General features: G+C 42.6%; 1 protein-coding gene across 8 annotated transcripts in view; it reads right to left on the bottom strand.

Annotated features, from left to right (window-relative positions):
- The window catches only part of LOC110537841 (myotubularin-related protein 4), a 178231-nt gene that overhangs the window by 145877 nt on the left and 4479 nt on the right, over nt 1–27875 (bottom strand). The window contains exons 1-6 of one of the 8 annotated variants that reach the window (XR_005035041.1): nt 26124–26264; nt 12978–13129; nt 12360–12808; nt 12153–12183; nt 11336–11407; nt 10725–11125 (exon numbers count right to left, since the gene is read on the bottom strand). The gene's annotated coding sequence lies outside the window, so the exon portion shown is untranslated. Of the gene's footprint in view, nt 1–10722; nt 11126–11335; nt 12809–12977; nt 13130–13248; nt 13758–26123; nt 26265–27875 lie in introns of those variants that run through there. The other 7 variants (XR_005035040.1, XR_005035038.1, XR_005035039.1 and 4 more) reach the window with 7 other exon arrangements.

Genomic DNA, 27875 nt, shown 5'->3' with positions numbered 1-27875 from the left:
GGAAGAATCTTGGTGGTTCCAAACTTCTTCCATTTAAGAATGGAGATCACTGTATTCTTGGGACCTCCAACGCTGCAGAAATATTGTGCCTCAGATATGTGCCTCGACACAATCCTTTCTCGGAGCTCTACGTACAATTCCTTCATGGCTTGGTTTTTGCTGTGACATGCACTGTCAACTGTCGGACCTTATGTAGACAGGTGTGTGCCTTTCAAAATCATATCCAATCAACTGAAATTACCAGAGGTGGACTCCCATCAAGTTGTATAAACATCTCAAAGATGATCAATGTAAACAGGATGCACCTGAGCTCATCTTCGAGTCTCATAGCAAAGGGTCTGAATACTTATGTAAATAAGGTATCTGGTTTAAATTTTTAATAAATGTGCAAAAATGTCTAGGAACCTGTTTTTGTTTTGTCATTCTGGTGTATTGGGTGTAGATTGAAGAGGATTTGTAAAAATCTATTTTAGAATAAGGCTGTTAAGTAACAAAATGTGGAAAAAGTCAAGGTGCCTGAATACTTTCCCGAAGGTACTCTATACAAAAGGTATGTGGACATTAGGGGATTCGGCTATTTCAGCCACCCCAGTTGCTGACAGGTGTATAAAATCGAGCACACCGCCATGCAATCTCCATAGACAAACAGTATCAGTAGAATGGCCTTAGTTCAGCCTTAGTTCAGCTCAGTTACGTTCAACTTGGCACTGTCATGGGATGCCACCTTTACAACCAGTCAGTTCATTAAACTTCTGCCCTGCTGCCCCGGGTCAACTGTAAGTGCTGTTATTTTAAAGTGGAAACATCTTGGAGCAACAATGGCTCAGCTGCAAAGTGACTGGTTGTAAAGGTGGCATCCCATGACAGTGCCACACAAGCATGTAAAAATTGCCTGTCCTTGGTTACAACACTCACTACAAACTGCCTCTGGAAGCAACGTCAGCACCAGAACTGTTCGTTGGGAACTTCAGGAAATGGGTTTCCATGGACGAGCAGCCGCAAACAAACTATGATCACCATGCGCAATGCATTGGCTGGAGTGGTGTAAAGCTCGCTGGACTGTTGAGCAGTGGAAACGCGTTCACTGGAGTGATGAATCACACTTTAACATCTCGCAGTCCAACGGACAAATCTGGGATTGGTGGATGCCAGGAGAACTCTACCTGCCCCCATAGTGCCAATTGTAAAGTTTGGTGGAGCATTTAATTTTTTTTTATTTTTTAAAATGTTACCTTAATTTTACTAGGCAAGTCAGTTAAGAACAAATTCTTATTTTCAATGACGGCCTAGGAACAGTGGGTTAACTGCCTGTTCAGGGGCAGAACGACAGATTGTCAGCTCGGGGATTCGAACTTGCAACCTTTCGGTTACTAGTCCAACGCTCTAACCACTAGGCTACCCTGCCGCCCCAATAATGGTATAGGGCTGTTTGTCTTGGTTCAGGCTAGGCACCTTAGTTACAGTGAAGGGACATCTTCATAATACAGGATACAATGACATTCTAGACAATTTTGTGTCAACAGTTTGGGGAAGTTCCTTTTCTGTTTCAGCATGACAATGCCCCCAAGCACAAAGCGTGAGATTCATACATAAATGGTTTGTTGAGATCAATGTGGAAGAACTTGACTGGCCTGCACAGAGCCCTGACCTAAACCTCATCGAACACCTTTGAGATGAATTGGAACGCCGACTGCAAGCCAGGACTAATCGCCCAACATCTGTACCCAACATCACTAATACTCGCAGCTGAATGTAAGCAAGTTCCCATAGCAATGTTCCAACATCTAGTGGAAATCCTTCCCAGAAGACTGGAGGCTGTTTGAGCAGCAAAGGGGGGACCAACTCCAAATTAATGCCCATGATTTTGGAATTAGATGTTTGATGAGCAGGTGTGCGTGCACATACTTTTGGTTAAGTTTTTTTTTTCACGTGTTTCATCTAGCCAGCCACGCAAAGTCGTGGGGGATAGGCGGTATCCAGGTTTTCATACAGTCATACCGTTTCTGTACCATACAATACAATATTACCGGAAGTGGACAGAAGTGCATGCTTCAACCTGCTTCAGTCTGCTTTCCAACAGACAATGGGAGATGAATTCACGTTTCAGCAGGACAATAACCTAAAACACAAGTTCAAATCAACACAAATCTAATGCCTACTTAAATAAAGGTTAAATAAATTAATAAAATACACTGGAGTTGTTTACCAGGGAAGACAGTGATTGAGGGAGAGTTAGAGTGTTGACTTGGAAATCTATGGCAAGACCTGAAATTGATTGTCTAGCAATGTTCAACAACCAATTTGACAGAGCTTGAAGAATCTTTAAAAGAATAATGGGCAAATATTGTACAATCCAGGTTTTTATTTTATTTATTTAACTAGGCAAGCCAGTTAACAAGAAATTCTTATTTTACAATGACGGCCTAACCCGGCCAAAACCTCCCCTAACCCAGACAACGCTGGACTAATTGTGCTTCGCCCTATGGGACTGCCGATCTTCGGAGAGTTGTGATACAGCCCAGGACCAAACCAGCGTCTGTAGTAACCGCTTCTAGCACTGAGATGCAGTGCCTTAGATCGCTGTGCCACACTGGAGCCTAGAGACTTACCCAGAAAGAAAGGTTATTCTAACATGTATTGACTTGGGTGTGAATACTTATGTAAATACGATGTCATTATTTCATTTTCAATACATTATGGGATATTGTGTGTAGATGGGTGAGAAAAAATATGTCATCCATTTGAAATTCAGGCTGTAACAACAAAATGTGGACTGGGTCGAGGGGTATGAATACTTTCTGAAGGCACGGCACTTGTGGAAAACACTGCAACACACTCCATTACCAGACGTGTAAACTAGTGCGCGCTACCATGCAGTGAAACACTGCTTCCCATTCATTTTCAATGGAAGGAAAGCAGTGAGAGGCAGTGTGGGCGAGGGACCTTTGGGCGGCGCGAAAGTGGCGTGGGAGGCGCTGAAAAAGTTCAGCATTTCCCAACTTTACGCGAATCACCAGCGGCAAACTGGTTCCCATTACCCAAGGCTGGAGTTCTTCAGCAACGATGGCTGACAAAAATTCTAGGATGGAAGCAAATTTAAGTCATTATAATATCATAACTAATCATGCAAAAAAATGTACAGTTGAGAAGAATATGTTAGGTAAATTTAGAGACAAACGATTATGCATATTTTTTTGACATGATGTTCATTTACGTAAATTGCTATTTAGTAAGCTAGCTGACTAAATAATATTAGCCAGCTAGCTTTATGGGCATTGTGACATGAGTATGGAATTGTAATTATAGTTGTTTAATGTTTTAGGGACTCCTGAAACAACCAGCAAACCAGGCTGTGGTCTTGTGAAACAGTGGATGTAAAGAATCTAGCTAGCAAAAGCATTTACTGCAAATTGAACGTACAATTTCGTAAACTTGCCTTGCTGATATTTGCCATGAAGGGCCGCTGAAGTAACGTAGCTAGCTAACCATTTTCTTGCTTATTGCTTAAATACATGTATGCCTATGGATGTGTACTTAGCTATGTAGCTGATCTAAAACGTTTGGTATAAATATTAGTTCAGAACCTAGCTAAAGAACACCAGCTATGATATCCAGTTGTATCAACTTCAAAACAGTCTGAATGACATTAATGAAGACTATGAATTGAGTAGAATATAACTTAACTGAGACAAGGATGCAAATCGTATATACAGTGCCTTGCGAAAGTATTCGGCCCCCTTGAACTTTGCAACCTTTTGCCACATTTCAGGCTTCCAACATAAAGATATAAAACTGTATTTTTTTGTGAAGAATCAACAACAAGTGGGACACAATCATGAAGTGGAATGACATTTATTGGATATTTCAAACTTTTTTAACAAATCAAAAACTGAAAAATTGGGCGTGCAAAATTATTCAGCCCCTTTACTTTCAGTGCAGCAAACTCTCTCCAGAAGTTCAGTGAGGATCTCTGAATGATCCAATGTTGACCTAAATGACTAATGATGATAAATACAATCCACCTGTGTGTAATCAAGTCTCCGTATAAATGCACCTGCACTGTGATAGTCTCAGCGCAGAGAGCATCATGAAGAACAAGTAACACACCAGGCAGGTCCGAGATGCTGTTGTGAAGAAGGTTAAAGACGGATTTGGATACAAAAAGATTTCCCAAGCTTTAAACATCCCAAGGAGCACTGTGCAAGCGATAATATTGAAATGGAAGGAGTATCAGACCACTGCAAATCTACCAAGACCTGGCCGTCCCTCTAAACTTTCAGCTCATACAAGGAGAAGACTGATCAGAGATGCAGCCAAGAGGCCCATGATCACTCTGGATGAACTGCAGAGATCTACAGCTGAGGTGGGAAACTCTGTCCATAGGACAACAATCAGTCGTATATTGCACAAATCTGGCCTTTATGGAAGAGTGGCTAGAAGAAAGCCATTTCTTAAAGATATCCATAAAAAGTGTTGTTTAAAGTTTGCCACAAGCCACCTGGGAGACACACCAAACATTTGGAAGAAGGTGCTCTGGTCAGATGAAACCAAAATTGAACTTTTTGGCAACAATGCAAAACGTTTTGTTTGGCGTAAAAGCAACACAGCTCATCACCCTGAACACACTGTCAAACATGGTGGTGGCAGCATCATGGTTTGGGCCTGCTTTTCTTCAGCAGGGACAGGGAAGATGGTTAAAATTGATGGGAAGATGGATGGAGCCAAATACAGGACCCTTCTGGAAGACAATCTGATGGAGTCTGCAAAAGACCTGAGACTGGGACGGAGATTTGTCTTCCAACAAGACAATGATCCAAAACATAAAGCAAAATCTACAATGGAATGGTTAAAAAATAAACATATCCAGGTGTTAGAATGGCCAAGTCAAAGTCCAGACCTGAATCCAATCGAGAATCTGTGGAAAGAACTGAAAACTGCTGTTCACAAATGCTCTCCATCCAACCTCACTGAGCTCGAGCTGTTTTGCAAGGAGGAATGGGAAAAAATTTCAGTCTCTCGATGTGCAAAACTGATAGAGACATACCCCAAGCGACTTACAGCTGTAATCGCAGCAAAAGGTGGCGCTACAAAGTATTAACTTAAGGGGGCTGAATAATTTTGCACGCCCAATTTTTCAGTTTTTGATTTGTTAAAAAAGTTTGAAATATCCAATAAATGTCATTCCACTTCATGATTGTGTCCCACTTGTTGTTGATTCTTCACAAAAAAATACAGTTTTATATCTTTATGTTTGAATCCTGAAATGTGGCAAAAGGTCGCAAAGTTCAAGGGGGCCGAATACTTTCGCAAGGCACTGTACGTGTAGTTATTTCCAAGCATGAGATCTACACATTGTAGCCTGTTCATTGTCATGTACTCCACCGTTGCAAATAAAGGTGAGACATTTTTCAGTCATATCCAGTATCAAACTCAAGTCTTTGAATGATGTTTTGACTGCAAGCACAGTACCAGTCAAAAGTTTGGACACATCTGCTCATTCAAGGCTTTTTCTTTATTTTTGCCTTTTTCTAAATTGTAGAATAATAGTGAACATCAAAACTATGAAATATGGAATCATGTAAACTCAGCAAAAAAAAAAAAAAAAAAAAACGTCCTTTTTAATGACCCTGTCTTTCAAAGATAATTCATAAAAATCCAAATAACTTCACAGATCTTCATTGTAAAGGGTTTAAACATGTTTCCCATGCTTGTTCAATGAACCATAAACAGTTAATGAACATGCACCTGTGGAACGGTCGCTAAGACACTAACAGCTTACAGACGGTAGGCAATTAAGGTCACAGTTACGAAAACGTAGGACACTAAAGAGGCCTTTCTACGGACTCTGAAAAACACTAAAAGAAAGATACCCGGGGTCCCTTATCTGCGTGAACGTGCCTTAGGCATGCTGCAAGGAGGCATGAGGACTGCAGATGTGGCCAGGGCAATAAATTGCAATGTCCGTACTGTGAGGTGCCTAAGACAGAGCTACAGGGAGGACAGGACGGACAGCTGATCGTCCTCGCAGTGGCAGACCACCTGTAACAACCCCTGCACAGGATCAGTGCATCCAAACATCACACCTGCGGGACAGATACAGGATGGCAACAATAACTGCCCGAGTTACACCAGGAATGCACAATCCCTCCAAGAGTGTTCAGACTGTCCCCAATAGGCTGTGAGAGGCTGGACTGAGGGCTTGTAGGCCTGTTGTTAGGCAGGTCCTCATCAGACATCACCGGCAACAATGTCGCCTAAGGGCACAAACCCACCGTCGTTGGACCAGACAGGACTGGCAAAAAGTGCTCTTCACTGACAAGTCGCGGTTTTGTCTTACATGGGGTGATGGTCAGATTCGCATTTATCGTCGAAGGAATGAGCGTTACACCGAGGCCTGTACTCTGGAACGGGATTGGTCTGGGGTGGTGTGTCACAGCATCATCAGACTGAGCTTGTTGTCATTGCAGGCAATCTCAACGCTGTGCGTTACAGGGAAGACATCCTCCTCCCTCATGTGGTACTCTTCTTGCAGCCTCTTCCTGACATGACCCTCCAGCATGACAATGTCACCAGCCAAACTGCTCGTTGCGTGATTTCCTGCAAGACGGGAATGTCAGTGTTCTGTCATGGCCAGCGAAGAGCCCGTATCTCAATCCCATTGAGCACGTCTGGGACCTGTTGGATCGGAGGGTGTGGGCTAGGGCCATTCCCCCCAGAAATGTCCGGGAACTTGCAGGTGCCTTAGTGGAAGAGTGTGGTAACATCTCACAGCAAGAACTTGCAAATATGGTGCAGTCCATGAGGAGGAGATACACTGCAGTACTTAATGCAGCTGGTGGCCACACCAGACTGTTACTTTTGATTTTGACCCCCCCCACCCTCCCCTTTGTTCAGGGACACATTATTCCATTTCTGTTAGTCACATGTCTGTGGAACTTGTTCAGTTTATGTATCAGTTGTTGAATATTGTTATGCTCATACAAATATTTACACGTTAAGTTTGCTGAAAATAAACGCAGTTGACAGAGAGAGGACATTGAGTTTAGTAACCAAAAAAGGGTTAAACAAATCAAAATATATATATTTTTGAGATTATTCAAAGTAGCCACCTTTTGCCTTGATGACAGCGTTGCACACTCTTGGAATTCTTTCATCCAGCTTCATGAGGTAGTCACCTGGAATGCATTTCAATTAACAGGTGTGCCTTGTTAAAAGTTAATTTGTGGAATTGCATTCTCTCAACCAGCTTCACCTGGAATGCTTTAACAACAAGGGGTTGTGTGTGAAGGGGTTCACACAAATGCTGAGCACTTGTTGGCTGCTTTTCCTTCCCTCTGCGGTCCAACTCATCCCAAACCATCCCAATTGGGTTGAGGTCAAGTGATTGTGGAGGCCAGGTCATCTGATGCAGCACTCCATCACTCTCCTTCTTGGTCAAATAGTCCTTACATATTCTGGAGGTGTGTTGGGTCATTGTCCTGTTGAAAAACAAATGATACCACAGCCTTGTCTCAGGGTAGTAGGTTGGTGGTTGAAGATATCCCTCTCGTGGTGTGGGGGCTGTGCTTTGGCAAAGTGGGTGGGGTTATATCCTGCTGTTTGGCCTCGTCCGGGGATATCGTCGGACAGGGCCACAGTGTCTCCCGACCCCTCCCGTGTCAGCCTCCAGTACTTATGCTGCAATAGTTCATGTGTCAGGGGGCTTGGGTCAGTCTGTTATATCTGGAGTAATTCTCCTGTCTCATCTGGTGTCCTGTGTGAATGTAAGTACACTGCTCAAAAAAATAAAGGGAACACTTAAACAACACAATGTAACTCCAAGTCAATCACACTTCTGTGAAATCAAACTGTCCACTTAGGAAGCAACACTGATTGACAATACATTTCACATGCTGTTGTGCAAATGGAATAGACAACAGGTGGAAATTATAGGCAATTAGCAAGACACCCCCAATAAAGGAGTGGTTCTGCAGGTGGCGACCACAGTTCCTATGCTTCCTGGCTGATGTTTGTCACTTTTGAATGCTGTCGGTGCTTTCAGTCTAGTGGTAGCATGAGACGGAGTCTACAACCCACACAAGAGGCTCAGGTAGTGCAGCTCATCCAGGATGGCACATCAATGCGAGCTGTGGCAAGAAGGTTTGCTGTGTCTGTCAGCGTAGTGTCCAGAGCATGGAGGCGCTACCAGGAGACAGGCCAGTACATCAGGAGACGTGGAGGAGGCCGGGCAACAAACCAGCAGCAGGACCCCTACCTCCGCCTTTGTGCAAGGAGCCCTGCAAAATGACATCCAGCAGGCCACAAATGTGCATGTGTCTGCTCAAACAGTCAGAAACAGACTCCATGAGGGTGGTATGAGGGCCCGACGTCCACAGGTGGGGGTTGTGCTTACAGCCCAACACCGTGCAGGACGTTTGGCATTTGCCAGAGAACACCAAGATTGGCAAATTCGCCACTGGCGCTCTGTGCTCTTCACAGATGAAAGCAGGTTCACACTGAGCACATGTGACAGACGTGACAGTCTGGAGACGCCGTGGAGAACGTTCTGCTGCCTGCAACATCCTCCAGCATGACCGGTTTGGCGGTGGGTCAGTCATGGTGTGGGGTGGCATTTCTTTGGGGGGCCTCCATGTGCTCGCCAGAGGTAGCCTGACTGCCATTAGTTACCGAGATGAGATCCTCAGACCCCTTGTGAGACCATATGCTGGTGCGGTTGGCCCTGGGTTCCTCCTAATGCAAGACAATGCTAGACCTCATGTGGCTGGAGTGTGTCAGCAGTTCCTGCAAGAAGAAGGCATTGATGCTATGGACTGGCCTGCCCGTTCCCCAGACCTGAATCCAATTGGGCACATCTGGGACATCATGTCTCGCTCCATGCACCACAGACTGTCCAGGAGTTGGCAGAGGCTTTAGTCCAGGTCTGGGAGGAAATCCCTCAGGAGACCATCCGCTACCTCATCAGGAGCATGCCCAGGCGTTGTAGGAGGTCATACAGGCACGTGGAGGCCACACACACTACTGAGCCTCATTTTGACTTGTTTTAAGGACATTACATCAAAGTTGGATCAGCCTGTAGTGTGGTTTTCCACTTTAATTTTGAGTGACTCCAAATCCAGACCTCCATGGGTTGATAAATTTGATTTCCATTGATCATTTTTGTGCGATTTTGTTGTCAGCACATTCAACTATGTAAAGAAAAAAGTATTTAATAAGAATATTTCATTCATTCAGATCTAGGATGTGTTATTTTAGTGTTCCCTTTCTTTTTTTGAGCAGTGTATATTCTCTCTCTCCCTCTGAGGACCTGAGCCCAAGACCATGCCTCAGGACTACCTGGCCTGATGACTCCTTTCTGTCCCCAGTCCACCTGGTCATGCTGCTGCTCCAGTTTCAACTATTCTGCCTGCAGCTATGGAACCCTGACCTGTTCACCGAACGTGCTACCTTGTCCCGGACCTGCAGTTTTGGACTCTACCACACCTGCTGTCTCTAACTCTTAATGATCGGCTATGAAAAGCCAACTGACATTTACTCCTGAGGTACTGACCTGTTACACCCTCTACAACCACTGTTATTATTATTATTATCTGACCCTGTTGGTCATCTATGAATGTTTGAACATCTTGGCCATGTACTGTTATAATCTCCACCCGGCACAGCCAAAAGAGGACTGGCCACACCTCAGAGCCTGGTTCTGCTCTAGGTTTCTTCCTAGGTTCTGGCCTTTCTAGAGTTTTTCCTAACCACCGTGCTTCTTCATCGCTTGCTGTTTAGGGTTTTAGGCTGGGTTTCTGTAGGGCACTTTTCTTCAGCTGATGTAAAAAGGGCTTTACAAATACATTTGATTGATTGGCTAAGCCCAAACCACATGGGATGGCATATTGCTGCAGAATGCTGTAGTAGCCATACTGGTTAAGTGTGCGTTGAATTCTAAATAAATGTCACCAGCAAAGCACCCCCACACCACCTCCTCCATGCTTCACGGTAGGAACCACATGCGGAGTTCATCAGTTCACATATTCTGCATCTCACAAACACACGGCGGTTGGAACCAAAAATCTCCAATTTGTACTCATCAGACTACCTTGTCACAACACAACTGATTGGCTCAAACGCATTGAGGAAAGCAATTCCACAAATAAACTTTTAGCAAGGCACACCTGTTAATTGAAATGCATTCCAGGTGACTACCTCATGAAGCTGGTTGAAAGAATGCCAAGAGTGTGCAAAGCTGTCATCAAGGCAAAGGGTGGCTATTTTGAAGAACCTCAAATATAAAACATATTTTTTATGTTTAACACTTTTTTGGCTACTACATGATTCCATGCATCTTATTTCATAGTTTTGATGTCTTCACTATTATTCTACAATGTAGAAAATAGTACAAATAAAGACAAATCCTTGAATGATTAGGTGTGTCCAAACTTTTGACGGGTACTGTATGTATTACAATTATTAACTTCAACAGTGCATACCAATCCTGGTCCTGGGACATCAATGGTTACACATTGTAATTATGCAATAGAATAGAAACATGATTTAACTAGCTAAAGGCAGATTTCTAATTCATAAACAGTACACTACACTTCCTATGCATCATGTAAATACTCAAACCGTTTCATCTCAATATATAATTTCTTTCATCTGCACTGATCTGAGGACACAGGATAGGTGTAGTATTTCATCAAATGAGAAACTTAATTTCAACATGTAGAGAATGTGAAACGCTTTATTGAACATGTTCATTATCCAAGTGTTATAAATACATGCATTATAAATATTATAATTGTAATATTATAAATACAAGTTCAATCTCTACTTCAATGCACATCTGGTGTGCTAATGCAAAAACAGAGGAAGAAAGGAGGTGGGGCGAGAGGTATGAGTGTAAAAGACAGAAAGGTAAAGAGGTAAGAACAGAGGAGCAGGGACGACAGCGTATGATTATTGAATTACAGTGCTACTAAACTTATTGTTGCAGTTCATCACAATTACACAATAGTCTATCTAGCTGTGTCTCCTAACCAGCCTTGTGCACCCAGTTGGTCCGAAGGTTATCTTAAGAGCGAGTGAGTTGGTGATGACGAGACTGGGGGTTGGCATCCTCTCTCACATCAAAACATACCTGCAGACGAGAGACAGATGGAGACAATACATTTTAAAAAACGCAAGGCTTAATCATGCTTACACTGTCAGTCATCTTAATCATCAGGACGTGAAATGCAAAACTGACCTTGGATCATTAACTCTGGAACTTCTACATCTCTATCTGTATTTCAATGTAAAGCATCTCTTTAATAATACTTCCTATTGACCCGACCAAGAGACCTCTCACCTCTGATCATGATGTGCCCTCTATGTAGCCAGTTCAGATGAGGGAGGGGTTCACAGACACAGCTGATATAACCTACAGGATTTAGGGTGTTGGGTAGAGGGATAAAGTGAAGGAGAGAGACTTATTGTGTGTTAAGGGAATTTTATCAATGATGACTAATTCTGTATACATTTCAATCAGAACTGACTAGTCCAAATGCTATTATGTAATGTACATATATTAATTTTCTCTCTTGCTCCCATTCCCAATTGTATATAATATAGTCAGGAGTTTAGAACAGTGCCTTGGTACAAATGAATTAACTATCTCCAGATGGCAGGGACGGACTATCTCCAGACTGTCTAGAATGCTATCTACTCTGACTGACCTTGGCTTCAGGCGAGGAGGGAAGGCTCGAGAACTATAGGGCCTCTCTACTAGTGTCATGAAGAGATAGAACATTTAGAAAACACTGACGTCATTTTCAGTTTATAACCTGTGGAAAAATGTGTATGTACCCAGTACTCTCTTGAATTAAACGCTGTTACCGGACTTTTAAGACCGGGGCTCTGTCCATTCTTATAAAAATATAGGGTCTTTACAAGCCCTTCGAATGCATTGACAGAGTAATTAATTCTGATTGGGAAATAATACAGAGGAATTTAGAATTCCTTCAACATTGTGAAAATCAGGTAGTTAAAGACCGTGTTCAACAGGAATCAGGCCTTACCTGGTGTCCACACTAAGTGGCTGAAGAGTACTTTGCACTGAAAATGCATGCACAGACACATTAGGACAAACAATATAGCGTAGTTATAGTAATAATGAAGTGTCTTACTATTCTCCATGGTTGGTCCTCTTGCCTATTCCTTGAAGGTGGAAGGAGCCACAGTTATACAACTTAGCCTGCTTAAGTACACAATCCATAAATCACACTGATACACAAGTGTGTAGGTGTGGGTTATTGGGTGTCTAATTGTTAAAAAAAAAATCAATATGGCTCTTAAAAGAGCTTGTTTTGTTTTTGTACAGACAGCACCCTCACCTGAGAAGTAGAAATCAAAGGGAGAGAAACTGGGAATTAAATAACTGCAGGTGACATAGCTAAGTAAAGGGAAGAATACTCTTATTGCAATGTGGATGGCTCTTAAAATAGCCCTTGGTTGTGCATAGTGTAGTCTATGGTCTTGCCAGGGAACAGCACCCTCTTCGAAGTAGGAGGTGTAGATCTCCCAAACACGGATTGCTGAGTTGTTGGCCCCCATCCTTGAAACATTCTACAGAGCAGCACACCAGAGGCGAACTGCAAATCCCCTCCTGATCCTCGTGTCCAACCTCATGAAGTTATGCAGGACACAGGTAGCCTTCACAGGTGCAGAGGTGCCTGAATTCCCCTAGGAGGCAGTCCAAGATGGCCCTGGTCTCCAAACCTTGCAGTGCCCTACACGGTAACTGTAGGCAATCGTTTTGAAGGAATCTCCAGTTGCAAGGTATCTGTAGGAATATGGAATGTCATTATTAGACTTTTACGTCACCAGGTCATTGTGGATTACTGAAGTATCTCTTCAAACAAATCATAACATTGGATAGATAGATGCATGTGTAGCATGTGACAACAGCAGGGTCATATCAAGGATAGCATCACACATGAATACATAAATACCACTTGAAGCTTGAGGAGTTGATCATTTGAATCAGCTGTGTAGTGCCGAGGCCAAAAACATCCATCCCTTTGAGTCCCCAGGACCAGGACTGAGAACCACTACTCTTCTTTGGGACCTCGTCATCTGTAGACAGGCTTTCACAGCTCTGTATCTGGGGACAGAAAACATCACAAGAAACAGACTTCATTATACTCAAATTAGACAGCACTGAATATTATGTTACCATTTTCTCTGTCCTCAAGTCTAGGGACTGGAATTACACAAAAGTACCTGCCCTGTCCAGAATAGCCTTCTCTCTCACTTTGATAGTGGGGCTGCTGTCCTTTCCCTCTCCCCCATGGCTGTTAGCTAGCTACCTACAAAACGCAAAATAGTTAGCTAATATGAAGTTAGATACCTGGTGATATTTAATTCACTTAGCTAGCTATACAGTATATAAAGTTGTCTAGATAGCTAGCAGCTCATTTGAGTTAGCCTGCACTGTAGCTAGTTCGCTAATAATACAGCGTTGTTGTTGTTTTTTACATTTTCGAAATGTATTTACTTACTTGAATAGGTTCTCCCAGACATGTGGACGCTTGGAAACAGGGCAGCAAAGTTTGTTTGTCACCAGAGCAGTTTCGAGCATATTACTATTTACTTGTAATGTAAATAAATTCATGATATGGCTGTTAGCCAGCCTGCCAGCATAGTGGAGTCTGCCACTAGCACAGTCAGTGTAGTCAGCTCAGCTATCACCATTGAGACCGTGTCTGTGCCTCAACCTAGGTTGGGCAAAACTAAACATGGCGGTGTTCGCCTTAGCAATCTCACTAGGATAAAGACCACCTCCATTCCTGTCATTATTGAAAGAGATCATGATACCTCACATCTCAAAATAGGGCTACTTAATGTTAGATCCCTTACTTCAAAGGCAATTATAGTCAATGAACTAATCACTGATCATAATCTTGATGTGATTGGCCTGACTGAAACATGGCTTAAGCCTGATGAATTTACTGTGTTAAGAGGCCTCACCTCCTGGCTACACTAGTGACCATATCCCCCGTGCATCCCGCAAAGGCGGAGGTGTTGCTAACATTTCCGATAGCACATTTCAATTTACAAAAACAAAAAAAATGACGTTTTCGTCTTTTGAGCTTCTAGTCATGAAATCTATGCAGCCTACTCAATCACTTTTTATAGCTACTGTTTACAGGCCTCCTGGGCCATATACAGCGTTCCTCACTGGGTTCCCTGAATTCCTATCGGACCTTGTAGTCATAGCAGATAATATTCTAATCTTTGGGGACTTTAATATTCACATGGAAAAGTCCACAGACCCACTCCAAAAGGCTTTCGGAGCCATCATCGACTCAGTGGGTTTTGTCCAACATGTCTCTGGACCCACTCACTGTCACAGTCATACGCTGGACCTAGTTTTGTCCCATTGAATAAATATTGTGGATCTTAATGTTTTTCCTCATAATCCTGGACTATCGGACCACCATTTTATTACGTTTGCAATTGCAACAAATAATCTGCTCAGACCCCAACCAAGGAACATCAAAAGTCGTGCTATAAATTCACAGACAACACAAAGATTCCTTGATGTCCTTCCAGATTCCCTCTGTCTACCCAAGGACGCCAGAGGACAAAAATCAGTTAACCACCTAACTGAGGAACTCAATTTAACCTTGCGCAATACCCTAGATGCAGTTGCACCCCTAAAAATTAAAAACATTTCTCATAAGAAACTAGCTCCCTGGTACACAGAAAATACCTGAGCTCTGAAGCAAGCTTCCAGAAAATTGGAACGGAAATGGCGCGACACCAAACTGGAAGTCTTCCGACTAGCTTGGAAAGACAGTACTGTGCAGTACCGAAGAGCCCTTACTGCTGCTCGATCATCCTATTTTTCTAACTTAATTGAGGAAAATAAGAACAATCCGAAATTCCTTTTTGATACTGTCGCAAAGCTAACTAAAAAGCAGCATTCCCCAAGAGAGGATGACTTTCACTTTAGCAGTGATAAATTCGTGAACTTCTTTGAGGAAAAGATTATGATTATTAGAAAGCAAATTACGGACTCCTCTTTAAATCTGCGTATTCCTTCAAAGCTCAGTTGTCCTGAGTCTGCACAACTCTGCCAGGACCTAGGATCAAGAGAGACGCTCAAGTGTTTTAGTACTATATCTCTTGACACAATGATGAAAATAATCATGGCCTCTAAACCTTCAATCTGCATACTGGACCCTATTCCAACTAAACTACTGAAAGAGCTGCTTCCTGTGCTTGGCCCTCCTATGTTGAACATAATAAACGGCTCTCTATCCACCGGATGTGTACCAAACTCACTAAAAGTGGCAGTAATAAAACCTCTCTTGAAAAAGCCAAACCTTGACCCAGAAAATATAAAAAAACGAATCGGCCTATATCGAATCTTCCATTCCTCTCAAAAATTTTAGAAAAGGCTGTTGCGCAGCAACTCAGAGCCTTCCTGAAGACAAACAATGTATACGAAATGCTTCAGTCTGGTTTTAGACCCCATCATAGCACTGGGACGGCACTTGTGAAGGTGGTAAATGACATTTTAATGGCATCGGACTGAGGCTCTGCATCTGTCCTCGTGCTCCTAGACCTTAGTGCTGCTTTTGATACCATCGATCACCACATTCTTTTGGAGAGATTGGAAACCCAAATTGGTCTACACGGACAAGTTCTGGCCTGGTTTAGATCTTATCTGTCGGAAAGATATCAGTTTGTCTCTGTGAATGGTTTGTCCTCTGACAAATCAACTGTAAATTTCGGTGTTCGTCAAGGTTCCGTTTTAGGACCACTATTGTTTTCACTATATATTTTACCTCTTGGGGATGTTATTCGAAAACATAATGTTAACTTTCACTGCTATGCAGATGACACACAGCTGTACATTTCAATGAAACATGGTGAAGCCCCAAAATTGCCCTTGCTAGAAGCATGTGTTTCAGACATAAGGAAGTGGATGGCTGCAAACTTTCTACTTTTAAACTCGGACAAAACAGAGATGCTTGTTCTAGGTCCCAAGAAACAAAGAGATCTTCTGTTGAATCTGACAATTAATCTTAATGGTTGTACAGTCGTCTCAAATAAAACTGTGAAGGACCTCGGCGTTACTCTGGACGCTGATCTCTCTTTTGAAGAACATATCAAGACCATTTCAAGGACAGCTTTTTTCCATCTACGTAACATTGCAAAAATCAGAAACTTTCTGTCCAAAAATGATGCTGAAAAATTAATCCATGCTTTTGTCACTTCTAGGTTAGACTACTGCAATGCTCTACTTTCCGGCTACCCGGATAAAGCACTAAATAAACTTCAGTTAGTGCTAAATACGGCTGCTAGAATGATGATGCTGACTAGAACCAAAAAATTTGATCATATTACTCCAGTGCTAGCCTCTCTACACTGGCTTCCTGTCAAAGCAAGGGCTGATTTCAAGGTTTTACTGCTAACCTACAAAGCATTACATGGGCTTGCTCCTACCTATCTCTCTGATTTGGTTCTGCCGTACATACCTACACGTACGATACGGTACCCCCCTTGGGTTGTGCCGTGGCAGGTCTTTGTGGGCTATACTCAGCCTTGTCTCAGGATGGTAAGTTGGTGGTTGAAGATATCCCTCTAGTGGTGTGGGGGCTGTGCTTTGGCAAAGTGGGTGGGGTTATATCCTTCCTGTTTGGCCCTGTCCGGGGGTGTCCTCGGATGGGGCCACAGTGTCTCCTGACCCCTCCTGTCTCAGCCTCCAGTATTTATGCTGCAGTAGTTTATGTGTCGGGGGGGCTAGGGTCAATTTGTTATATCTGGAGTACTTCTCCTGTCCTATTCGGTTTCCTGTGTGAATCTAAGTGTGCGTTCTCTAATTCTCTCCTTCTCTCTTTCTTTCTCTCTCTCGGAGGACCTGAGCCCTAGGACCATGCCACAGGACTACCTGACATGATGACTCCTTGCTGTCCCCAGTCCACCTGGCCATGCTGCTGCTCCAGTTTCAACTGACCTGAGCCCTAGGACCATGCCCCAGGACTACCTGACATGATGACTCCTTGCTGTCCCCAGTCCACCTGACCGTGCTGCTGCTCCAGTTTCAACTGTTCTGCCTTACTATTATTCGACCATGCTGGTCATTTATGAACATTTGAACATCTTGGCCATGTTCTGTTATAATCTCCACCCGGCACAGCCAGAAGAGGACTGGCCACCCCACATAGCCTGGTTCCTCTCTAGGTTTCTTCCTAGGTTTTGGCCTTTCTAGGGAGTTTTTCCTAGCCACCGTGCTTCTACACCTGCATTGCTTGCTGTTTGGGGTTTTAGGCTGGGTTTCTGTACAGCACTTTGAGATATCAGCTGATGTACGAAGGGCTATATAAATACATTTGATTTGATGAAATGGCGAACATGCTGCTATATCCTGCCAGCACACCCACAAGTGAGCCACTCTGGGCAGCCGAGCAGCACATGGCAATTTACTGCATACGAGGGTATGAGGGTATTAGAAGTTGTGAGTAAGGGGGCACAGCCGTGTTACAAAGTTAAAGTTACGGGGCAATTCAACAGTGACCGAAATGCGCTGAGACTTTTTCACTTTAAATTGTATGGTCAAACAAAAACCATTGATTTCAAAGTTTAACAGCCCATACAACTCAATGCACGAGGACTACTTTGAACAATTCCTACTGAATTTTGTAGGTAAAATCTCCCTCTGAATCTGAACCAAATCATAGATGTCTGTTTCACACATTTGGACATCAAAGTACAGCACAATACTCAGTGTATTCAACTCGTGTAGTCTATTGTACCGAACTCTACTGTACAGTACTGTATAAGGCTGCGACGGTCATGGATTTATGTATATTTTATGTATATATTTTATGCTGTCCTGAATGCATGTGCTGCCATAGAAATAGAACAGGCGTTCCCATTCAAGTTAATGATGGCATAATGGGTGGACTTGGCGGCCATTGCGAGTGTACACAAGAACAAAGAACTCAAATATATTATGTGATATATAGACAACAAAAAATACATACCGTTGCATGAGCCACACCAGATAAAATCATTTGAATTAACATTCTATATAAACTATGAATTTTTTTCTTAGGAGTCCCTGTTGACAGCAGAAACGGAGTCAACCACAGGAATGCCAGGCAGTGTCCCTGTGACAACAATTTTGGACCCCTTTGTGTAAATGTGGAGTAGGAAATCATTTTTACATAACTAATTTTTGCTATAGTTCTTTTTTTTACCCCCGTTATTAGACAGTCGCAACGATGATGATTATGAACATCGTCTTTTGCCTGCTAATGCCTGCAATGCAGTGAAGAAAATTATGACAACAATGTCTAATTTAACTGGCCCCTCTAACAGTACAACTGGCCCCAGCTTGGCCTCCCCCAGTTGAAATGGTCTAGAACCGCCCCTGATGCCAGGCGGTCCCGTCTTCAGTGAGCAGTTCGTTCCACACGTCTTTTTTTACGGTTATGATGGTTACCGTCTGTAAGTTGTTAGTGTCTTAACAACCGTTCCACAGGTGCATGTTCATTAACTGTTTATGGTTCATTGAACAAGCATGGGAAACAGTGTTTAAACCCTTTACAGTGAAGATCTGTGAAGTTATTTTGGGATTTTTACGAATTATCTTTAAAAGACAGGGTCCTGAAAAAGGAACCGTTTCTTTTTTTTTGCTGAGTTTATGTTGAATAATTGTTTAAATGAAAACTACAACTCCCTTCAGCCCAGCGTCCCATATAGAAATCAAGGCAAGGACTATTGTGAATGATTTGATTTCCCTCTAGAGAAACAAACTAAATGGAATTGAAGTAATTGAACCGTCGGTCAATTAGTTGGTTAATAACCGAACCCCCCCAAAATTGTCAGTTAAGAAAAATAAAAATAAATAAATAAATAAATAAATAAAAATAAAAATCGCTCTGCACCACAGGACCCACACATAATAGGTCCTACTTGCAAGAACCCACAAAGAACCCACAGTCGCACACCAGCGACTCCTGTGGCGGGTCGGGCGCAGTGCGCGCTAGCCAAGGTTGCCAGGTGCACGGTGTTTCCTCCGACACATTGGTGCGGCTGGCTTCCGAGTTGGATGTGCGCTGTGTTAAGAAGCAGTGCGGCTAGGTTGGGTTGTGTATCGGAGGACGCATGACTTTCAACCTTCGTCTCTCCCGAGCCCGTACGGGAGTTGTAGCGATGAGACAAGATAGTAGCTACTACAACAATTGGACACTATGAAATTGGGGAGAAAAAGGGGTAAAAAAATATTTAAAATAAAAAAATATTTAAAAAAAAAAATCGCTCTGCACTGCAGGACCCACACATAGGTCCTACTTGCAAGAACCCACAAACAGTTCTGAAAGTATTCAGACCCCTTATGTTAGAGCCTTATTCTAAAATGATTTAGATTGCAGGGGGAAAAAACAATCTACACACAATGACAAACAAAAACCCGGTTTAGAATTTTTCTAATTTATTTCAAATAAAAACTGAAAAATAAAATGTACATTACTATTCAGACCCTTCACTCAGTAATTTGTTGAAGCACCTTTGGCAGCGATTACAGCCTCGAGTCTTCTTGGGTACGACACGACAAGCATGGCACACCTATATTTGGGGGGTTTCTCCCATTTGTCTCTGCAGATCCTCTCAAGCTCTATCAGGTTGGATGGGAAGCATTGCTGCACAGCTATTTTCAAGTCTCTCCAGAGATGTTCGATCGGGTTCAAGTCCAGGCCACTCCTGCATTGTCTTGGCTGTGTGCTTAGAGTTGTTGTCCTGTTGAAAGGTGACCCTTCACCCCAGTCTGAGGTCCTGAGCAGGTTTTCATCAAGGATCCTGACTTTGCTCCGTTCATCTTTCCCTTGATCCTGACTAGTCTCCCAGTCCCTGCCACTGAAAAACATACCCACAGCATGCTGCTGCCACCATGCTTCACTGTAGGGATGGTGCCAGGTTTCCTCCAGAAGTCACACTTGGCATTCAGGCTAAAAATAGTTCAATCTAGGTTTCATCAGACCAGAGAATATTGTTTCTCATGGTCTGACAGTCCTTTATGTGCCTTTTGGCAAACTCAAAGTGGGCTGTCATGTGCCTTTTACCCAGGAGTGGCTTCTGTCTGGCCACTCTACCATGAAGGCCTGATTGGTGTAGTGCTGCAGAGATGGTTGTCCTTCTGGAAGGTTCTCCCATCTCCACTGAGGAACTCAGGAGCTCTGTCATTGAGACCATCGGGTTCTTGGTCACCTCACCTCCCTGACCAAGGCCCTTCTCAAACGATTGCTCAGTTTGGCCGGGCGGCCAGTTCTAGAAATAGTATCGGTGGATCAAAACTTTTTCCATTTAAGAATGACGGAGTCCTTCAATGTTAAGACATTTTTTGGTACCCTTCCCCAGATCTGTGCTTTGACACAATCCTCTCAGAGCTCTATGGACAATTCCCTCAACCTCATGGCTTGGTGTTTGCTCTGACATGCACGGTCAACTGTGAGACCTTACATATTTTATTGGTTACATACACATGGTCAGCAGATGTTATTGCGAGTGTAGCGAAATGCTTGTAAGGCAGGTGTGTGCCTTTCCAAATCATGTCCAATCAATTGAATCTACCACAGGTGGACTCCAAATCAAGTTCTAGAAACATCAAGGATGGTCAGGATGCACCTCAGCTCAATTTCGAGTCTCATAGCAAAGTGTCTGAATACTTGTGTAAATAAGGTATTTACATTTTTTATACATTTGCAAACATTTCTAAAAACCTGTTTTCGCTTTGTCATTACGGGGTATTGTGTGTAGATTGATGAGGGAAAAAATGTATTTAATACATTTTAGAATAAGACTGTACTGTAGAGTGGAGATACAAGTTATCCTGGCTGCTATAGACAGTAAAGCCCTCTCCAGACCAGACAACTGTTTCAGACTCATGCAAAGCTACTGACTCAGTCCTCATCAGTCTATTTACCCAGGAGACAAGCCATCTAACAAGGTGAATAGTGATTAAAAAGGGAAACTCAACATTCAACAGTTGTTACTGGGACCCTAATCCACAACAGGCCATAGAAACCAGAGGCTGTGTCCGAATTCTTTTTTTTTTTTACCTTCATTTAACTAGGCAAGTCAGTTAAGAACAAATTCTTATTTTCAATGACGGCCTAGGAACAGTGGGTTAACTGCCTGTTCAGGGGCAGAATGACAGATGTGTACCTTGTCAGCTTGGGGATTTGAACTTGCAACCTTTAGTCCAACGCTCTAACCACTAGGCTACCTTTCCGCCCCGAAATAGCACCCTATTCCATATATAGTGGAATAGTGTGCCATTTGGAAGGCAGCCAGAGTAAGCACACCCACCCAGCCAGCAGTAGGCCAGCCACAGAGCGATAACTGGAGGATATTGACAAAGGAGGCAGAGAAAGGAAGAGGGAGAATGAATTCCACAACCAGACTGATCCACCACGCCCAACAATACTCCACACAGAATACTCCACACAGGCAATCGTTCTGGTTGGGATAACAAACTATAGCCTTTAGTGGTAGATGGGTTCCAGTGACAAGGTCCAAGGCAGTTCAATACTTGGCGCAGGTCCAATACTTGGCATTGATATGAACACTTAGACATTCAACTGTGATACTTGAAAAGAGTGTGATTTATTTGATTGATTATCCACATCAACGGGGCTGCAGTGAGGTGGGTCAAGAGCATCAAGTTCCTCGGTGTCCAAATAACCAAGGACTTAAAATGATCCTTCACACGCAGTCGTGAAGGCACAACAGTGCCTCTTCCCCATCAGGAAGTTGAAAAGGGTTGGCAAAAAGTCCTCAAAATGTTCTACAGCTACACCATTGAGAGGTGCATCACTGCTTGGTATGGCAACAGCATTGCCCTCAATCGCATGGCGCTACAGAGGTAGGTGCGGACAGCCCAGTACGTGATGTACGAGACGGCCTGTTACTTTATATAAGGCGGTGTGAAAGGCAGGCCCGGAAAAATGGTTCTAGACTCCAGCCACCCAAGTCAGACTGTTCTCTTTGCTTCCACACAGCAAGTGGCATCAAGTGTGACAACAGGCTCCTGCACAGCTTCTATCTCCAAGCAATAAGAGACTGCTAAATAGCTAACAAAATGGCTACACAATTATATTTTATTCTTGTACTGTCTCTATGCACACACAACCATAATTTACGCTGCTGCTACCCTGTTTATCATATATCCTGATGCCTAGTCACCTTACCCCAATGCATACAGTATCTACTCCAGTATCCCTGCAAATTGTAAAAATGGGTATTGGAACTTACTCTGTACATACAGTACCAGTCAAAAGTTTGGACATCTATTCATTCCAAGGTTTTTCTTAATTTTTACAATATAGAACAATAACATATGGAATCATGTAGTACCCCCCCCCCCCCCCCCCCCCAAAAAAAAAGTGTTAAACAAATCAAAATATATTTTAGATTTTTCAAAGTAGCCACCCTTTGCCTTGCCAGATTTGCACTCCTGGGATTCTCTCAACCAGCTTCATTTTAATTAACAGATGTGCCTTGTTAAGTTAATTTGTGGGATTGCTTTCCTTCTTAATGCATTTTATGTTGTGACAAATTAGGCGGTATACAGAAGATAGCCCTATTTGGTAAAAGACCAAGTCTGTTTTATGGCAAGAATAGCTCAAATAAGCAAAGAGAAATGACAGTCCATCATTACTTTAAGACATTGAAGGTCAGTCAATCTGGAAAATGTCAAGAACTCTGAAAGTTTTACCGGTATGATGAAACTGGCTCTCAAGAAGACCGCCACAGGAAAGGAAGACGCAGAGTTGCCTCTGCTGCACCTTAAGATTGGAGCCCAAATAAATCCTTCAGAGTTCAAGTAACAGATGCATCTCAACTAGAGGTCGACCGATTAATCGGAATGGCTGATTAATTTGGGCCGATTTCAAGTTTTCATAATTTTTGGGCGCCGATTTGCCGATTTTTTTAAATGTATTTTTTTTTAAATGTATTTTTTTTAAATATATATATAAAAAAACTTTTATTTAACTAAGCAAGTCAGTTAAGAACGCATTCTTATTTTCAATGACGGCCTAGGAACGGTGGGTTAACTGCCTTGTTCAGGGGCAGAACGACAGATTTTCACCTTGTCAGCTCAGGGGATCCAATCTTGCAACCTTACAGTTAACTAGTCCAACGCAATAACGATCTGCCTCTCTCTCGTTGCACTCCACAAGGAGACGGCCTGTTACGCGAATGCAGTAAGCAAAGGTAAGTTGCTAGCTAGCATTAAACTTATCTTATAAAAAATAATCAATCATAATCACTAGTTAACTACACATGGTTGATGATATTACGAGATTATCTAGTGTGTCCTGCGTTGCATATAATCTGACTGAGCATACAAGCATCTAAGTATTTGACTGAGCGGTGGTAGGCAGAAGCAGGCGCGTAAACATTCATTCAAACAGCACTTTCGTGCGTTTTGCCAGCAGCTCTTCCTTGTGCGTCAAGCATTGCGCTGTTTATGACTTCAAGCCTATCAACTCCCGAGATGAGGCTGGTGTAACCGAAGTGAAATGGCTAGCTAGTTAGCGCGCGCTAATAGTGTTTCAAACGTCACTCACTGAGCCTTCTAGTAGTTGTTCCCTTGCTCTGCATGGGTAACGCTGCTTCGATGGTGGCTGTTGTCGTTGTGTTGCTGGTTCGAGCGAGGAGAGGGATGGAAGCTATACTGTTACACTGGCAATACTAAAGTGCCTATAAGAACATCTAATAGTCAAAGGTTAATGAAATACAAATGGTATAGAGGGAAATAGTCCTATAATTCCTATGATAACTACAACCTAAAACTTCTTACCTGGGAATATTGAAGAACCACCAGCTTTCATATGTTCTCATGTTCTGAGCAAGGAACTGAAACGTTAGCTTTCTTACATAGCACATATTGCACTTTTACTTTCTTCTCCAACACTTTGTTTTTGCATTATTTAAACCAAATTGAACATGTTTCATTATTTACTTGAGGCTAAATTGATTTTATTGATGTATTATATTAAGTTAAAATAAGTGTTCAATCAGTATTGTTGTAAGTTAATTTTTATTTTATTTAAAACATTTAAAAAAAATAAATAATTAAAAATATATTTTAAATTGGCCGATTAAATCGGTATCAGCTTGTTTGGTTCTCCAATAATCGGTATCGCCGTTGAAAAATCATAGTTGGTCGACCTCCAATCTCAACATCAACTGTTCAGAGGAGACTGCGTGAATCAGGCCTTCATGGTTGAATTGCTGCAAAGAAACCACTACTAAAAAGGACACCAATCAGAAGAAGAGACTTGCTTGGGCCAAAAAACACGAGCATTGGACATTAGACCGGTGGAAATCTGTCCTTTGGTCTGAAGAGTCCAAATTTGAGATTTTTGGTTCCAACCCGTGTCTTTGTGAGACAGAGTAGGTGAATGGATGATCTCCGCACGTGTGGTTCCCACCGTGAAGCATGGAGGTGGTGTGCTGGTGACACTGTCAGTGATTTATTTAGAATTTAAGGCACACTTAACCAGCATGGCTACCACAGCATTCTGCAATGATAAGCCATACCATCTGGTTTGCGCTTAGTGGGACTATCATTTTTTAAAACCCCTTTTTTACTCCCCAATTTCGTGGTATCCAATTGGTAGTTACAGTCTTGTCTCATCGCTGCAACTCCCGTACGGACTCGGGAGAGGCAATGGTCAAGAGCCATGTGTCTTCCGAAACACAACCCAATCAAGCCGCACTGCTTTTTGACACAATGCCCACTTAACCCGGAAGCCAGCCGCACCAATGTGTCGGAGGAAACACTGTACACCTGCCGACCGTGTTAGCGTGCACTGTGCCCAGCCTGCCAGAGGAGTCGCTAGCGCACAATGGGACAAGGACATCCCTGCCGACCAAACCTTCCCCTAACCCGGACAACGCTGGGCCAATTGTGTGCAGCCCCATGGGTCTCCCGGTCACGGTCGGCTGCCTGTACTCGAACCCAGAATCTCTAATGGCACAGCTAGCATTGCGATGCAGTGCCTTAAGGGGCCTCCCGAGTGGCGCAGTGGTATATAATTTGTTTTTCAACAGGAGGGGTTTTGAGCTAGCAAGAAAGGCATTTCACTGTACGTGAGCACAGTGGTGTAAAATACTACTTAAGTATTTTTTGGGGGTATCTGTACTTTACTATTTATATTTTTACAACTTTTACTTTACTACATTCCTAAAGAAAATAATGTACTTTTTACTCCATACATTTTCCCTGACTCCCAAAAGTACTTGTTACATTTTGAACACTTTGCAGGACAGAAAATGGTCCAATTCACATACTTATCAAGATTACATCCCTGGTCATCCCTACTGGCTCTGATCTGGCGGACTCACTAAACACAAATGCTTTGTTTGTAAAATAGTTTTGGAATGTACCCCTGGCTATCCATGAATAAAAAATAAGAAAATTGTGCCCACTGGTTTGCGTAATATAAGGAATTTGAAATTAATCATACTTTTACTTTTGATACTTAAGTATATTTAGAACTAAATACTTTTACTCAAGTAGTATTTTACTGGGTGACTTTCACTTGAGTCAATTTCCATTAAGGTATCTTTACTTTTACTCAAGTATGACAATGGGGCACTTTTTCCACCACTGCTTGTGCATGTGACAAAACTTGAAGTAGCATTCAAACTCAACATTATTTATTCAAAACTTCACACGCATCCTCTACCACAAGACATTCAATAATGTGTTAAGAAAAAGCATGCAAGGAACACAAAACTTGAATTAACACACCCACACAGTAAACTGGGTTGGCCGTGGGGGTGTAGGGCTTACACACAGAGCACGCCAACTCCCAAGTTCAAAAAGTAGTGTGCGAGAAGACTATGTTACACAAAACATAACAGAGAGTATAACATTAACAGTTGTTTCCCCTTTCTGTAGTAGTAGTTAATCAACTCTTTCATTCCTACATTTCACTGAGCAGTTTTTGCATGCTCCTCTCACTTCCCCATACTTCTGACTGACACACCCCTTTCTGCACACTGTCTTCAAACTAACAGAAAATGCTTTTTACTACAAAATCATATTCTAAATCCAGAGCATTTCTTACCTGAGTGAAGCAGTTTTGTGAAAAACGTTTTCCCCAATGTAAAGTTGAAAGTAAAACAAATTTTCCTGCAAAGCAGTAGCGTGCAGCATACTCAGTCTCCCCAACACACTCTGGTTGTAATCCAGAGCATGACGTCCCTCCCTCTCTTTCACTCACACCCTCCCTCTTTCCCCTCTGTGCCCCCCCATCCTCAATTCCACATTTTCTTTTCTCCCTCCCACTCTCTGCTGCGCTCTTTCTGACAGTGTGCTCAGTGTAAAGGGAGGCTCTCTATAGGGCCCGTCTACGTTTTACCTACTGTACATCCCTCGTCTCAGCCTCTCAGGCTTCTTTTCAACTAAACAAACCCAGTAGCTCTCATTTCAGCAGCTATAGGCTACTTCTAGAAAGGGTTTCTTTGCTATACAATTTCAAGTCTGATCTTAGAAAGTAACCCAACAACAGCCAGGGCTGTTGCCAACTGAAATCTACAGTGGTTGCTCAACTAAAAGCTTTGCGATTATGCTGCGGGACTTAGAGGTAATTTGTAGTTTTGTTCAGTACCCTGCGTCACTACTTCATTGCTCCAGACCAGCGCAAGGGGGAGTTAGAGCACTGATTATGCTTTTGGGTCCCATGGCGCTACTGTCTCTCTAACTGACAATGAATGAGCGACATAAACCAAATAATTGAAATTTGACAATTATCAGTTTCTAACTGAATGATTATTTAATCACTACAGTCCCTGGTTCGAGTCTAGGCTGTATTACATCCGACCCTGATTGGGAGTCCAATAGTGCGGCGCACAATTATTCATTTAGAATTATATAAAAAGCCAATCACAGTCCTCCAATCCTCTGAATGTAATTTTTGGCAGAGTCACGTATTGAAAAATATATTTTTAGATATACTGTAGGCCTACCGTTGCCGACATGAGTCTCACTAGTGTTGAGTAATGTGCCGTTAAGTGGCGTAGGTCTTATTTATTTAAAAAGCATATTGAAGTTCGAAGCAATAGGATTTGAAACATTAGTCTACCCCCGTATGGTCAACTATTTCAGCACCGTTTCACACTACTCTGAGACAAGCATGGGGACTGGTCTTGATAAATCAATGAGATTTGTATTTTCACTGAATCTCTATTTGGGTATTGGTTAGACTACAATTGGGATGTGGAAATGTTATGCTCTTAGTACTTACTGTAGCCTACTCCAGAGAGTCACTTTGTGCAGCGCCATATTTTCCGTTCCATCCTAACAGAAACCCTGAGGGTTTTGTTTTTCGTTTTTCTTGGAATAGAAATACAATAATATTAAATCAAATTAAGCTATATTTCTTAAAATCAATCCCATATACAATGTTCTTACAAAAAAAGGTTTTCAAATGCTCTAGTACAGCCAACACTGAAGGCTATCAAGTGCTTCTCAAAGATGCCCTCTGGTGGTCAATATAGCACTAATTTGCATTAATGGTAACAAATGGCTGACAAATAACATGCCATAGAATTCTGCGGCAGACCGCAAGGTGTGCTGCAGTATGACGCAACTTTTAAAGGAAGAACCACTGTACTGGCCCAAGATCTCAAAGAAAAGCGGATGCATGCATTATAGAGTTGCATTATAGATTTTATTCCAATTGTACACCTAGCAAGAGACTAGCAAGAGGCTAGCGATGTTCCTGTACTGTACAATGTAATGTTAGTGTACATGTGATGGCAGAGTTTACAAAACAAATGCACACCCAATGGATACAAATCATCATGATATATAATTC

The sequence above is a fragment of the Oncorhynchus mykiss genome, chromosome 12 (assembly GCF_013265735.2).
Source record: "Oncorhynchus mykiss isolate Arlee chromosome 12, USDA_OmykA_1.1, whole genome shotgun sequence".
Taxonomy (NCBI): Eukaryota; Metazoa; Chordata; class Actinopteri; order Salmoniformes; family Salmonidae; genus Oncorhynchus; species Oncorhynchus mykiss.
This window is presented reverse-complemented; position numbering and strand designations above follow the sequence as displayed.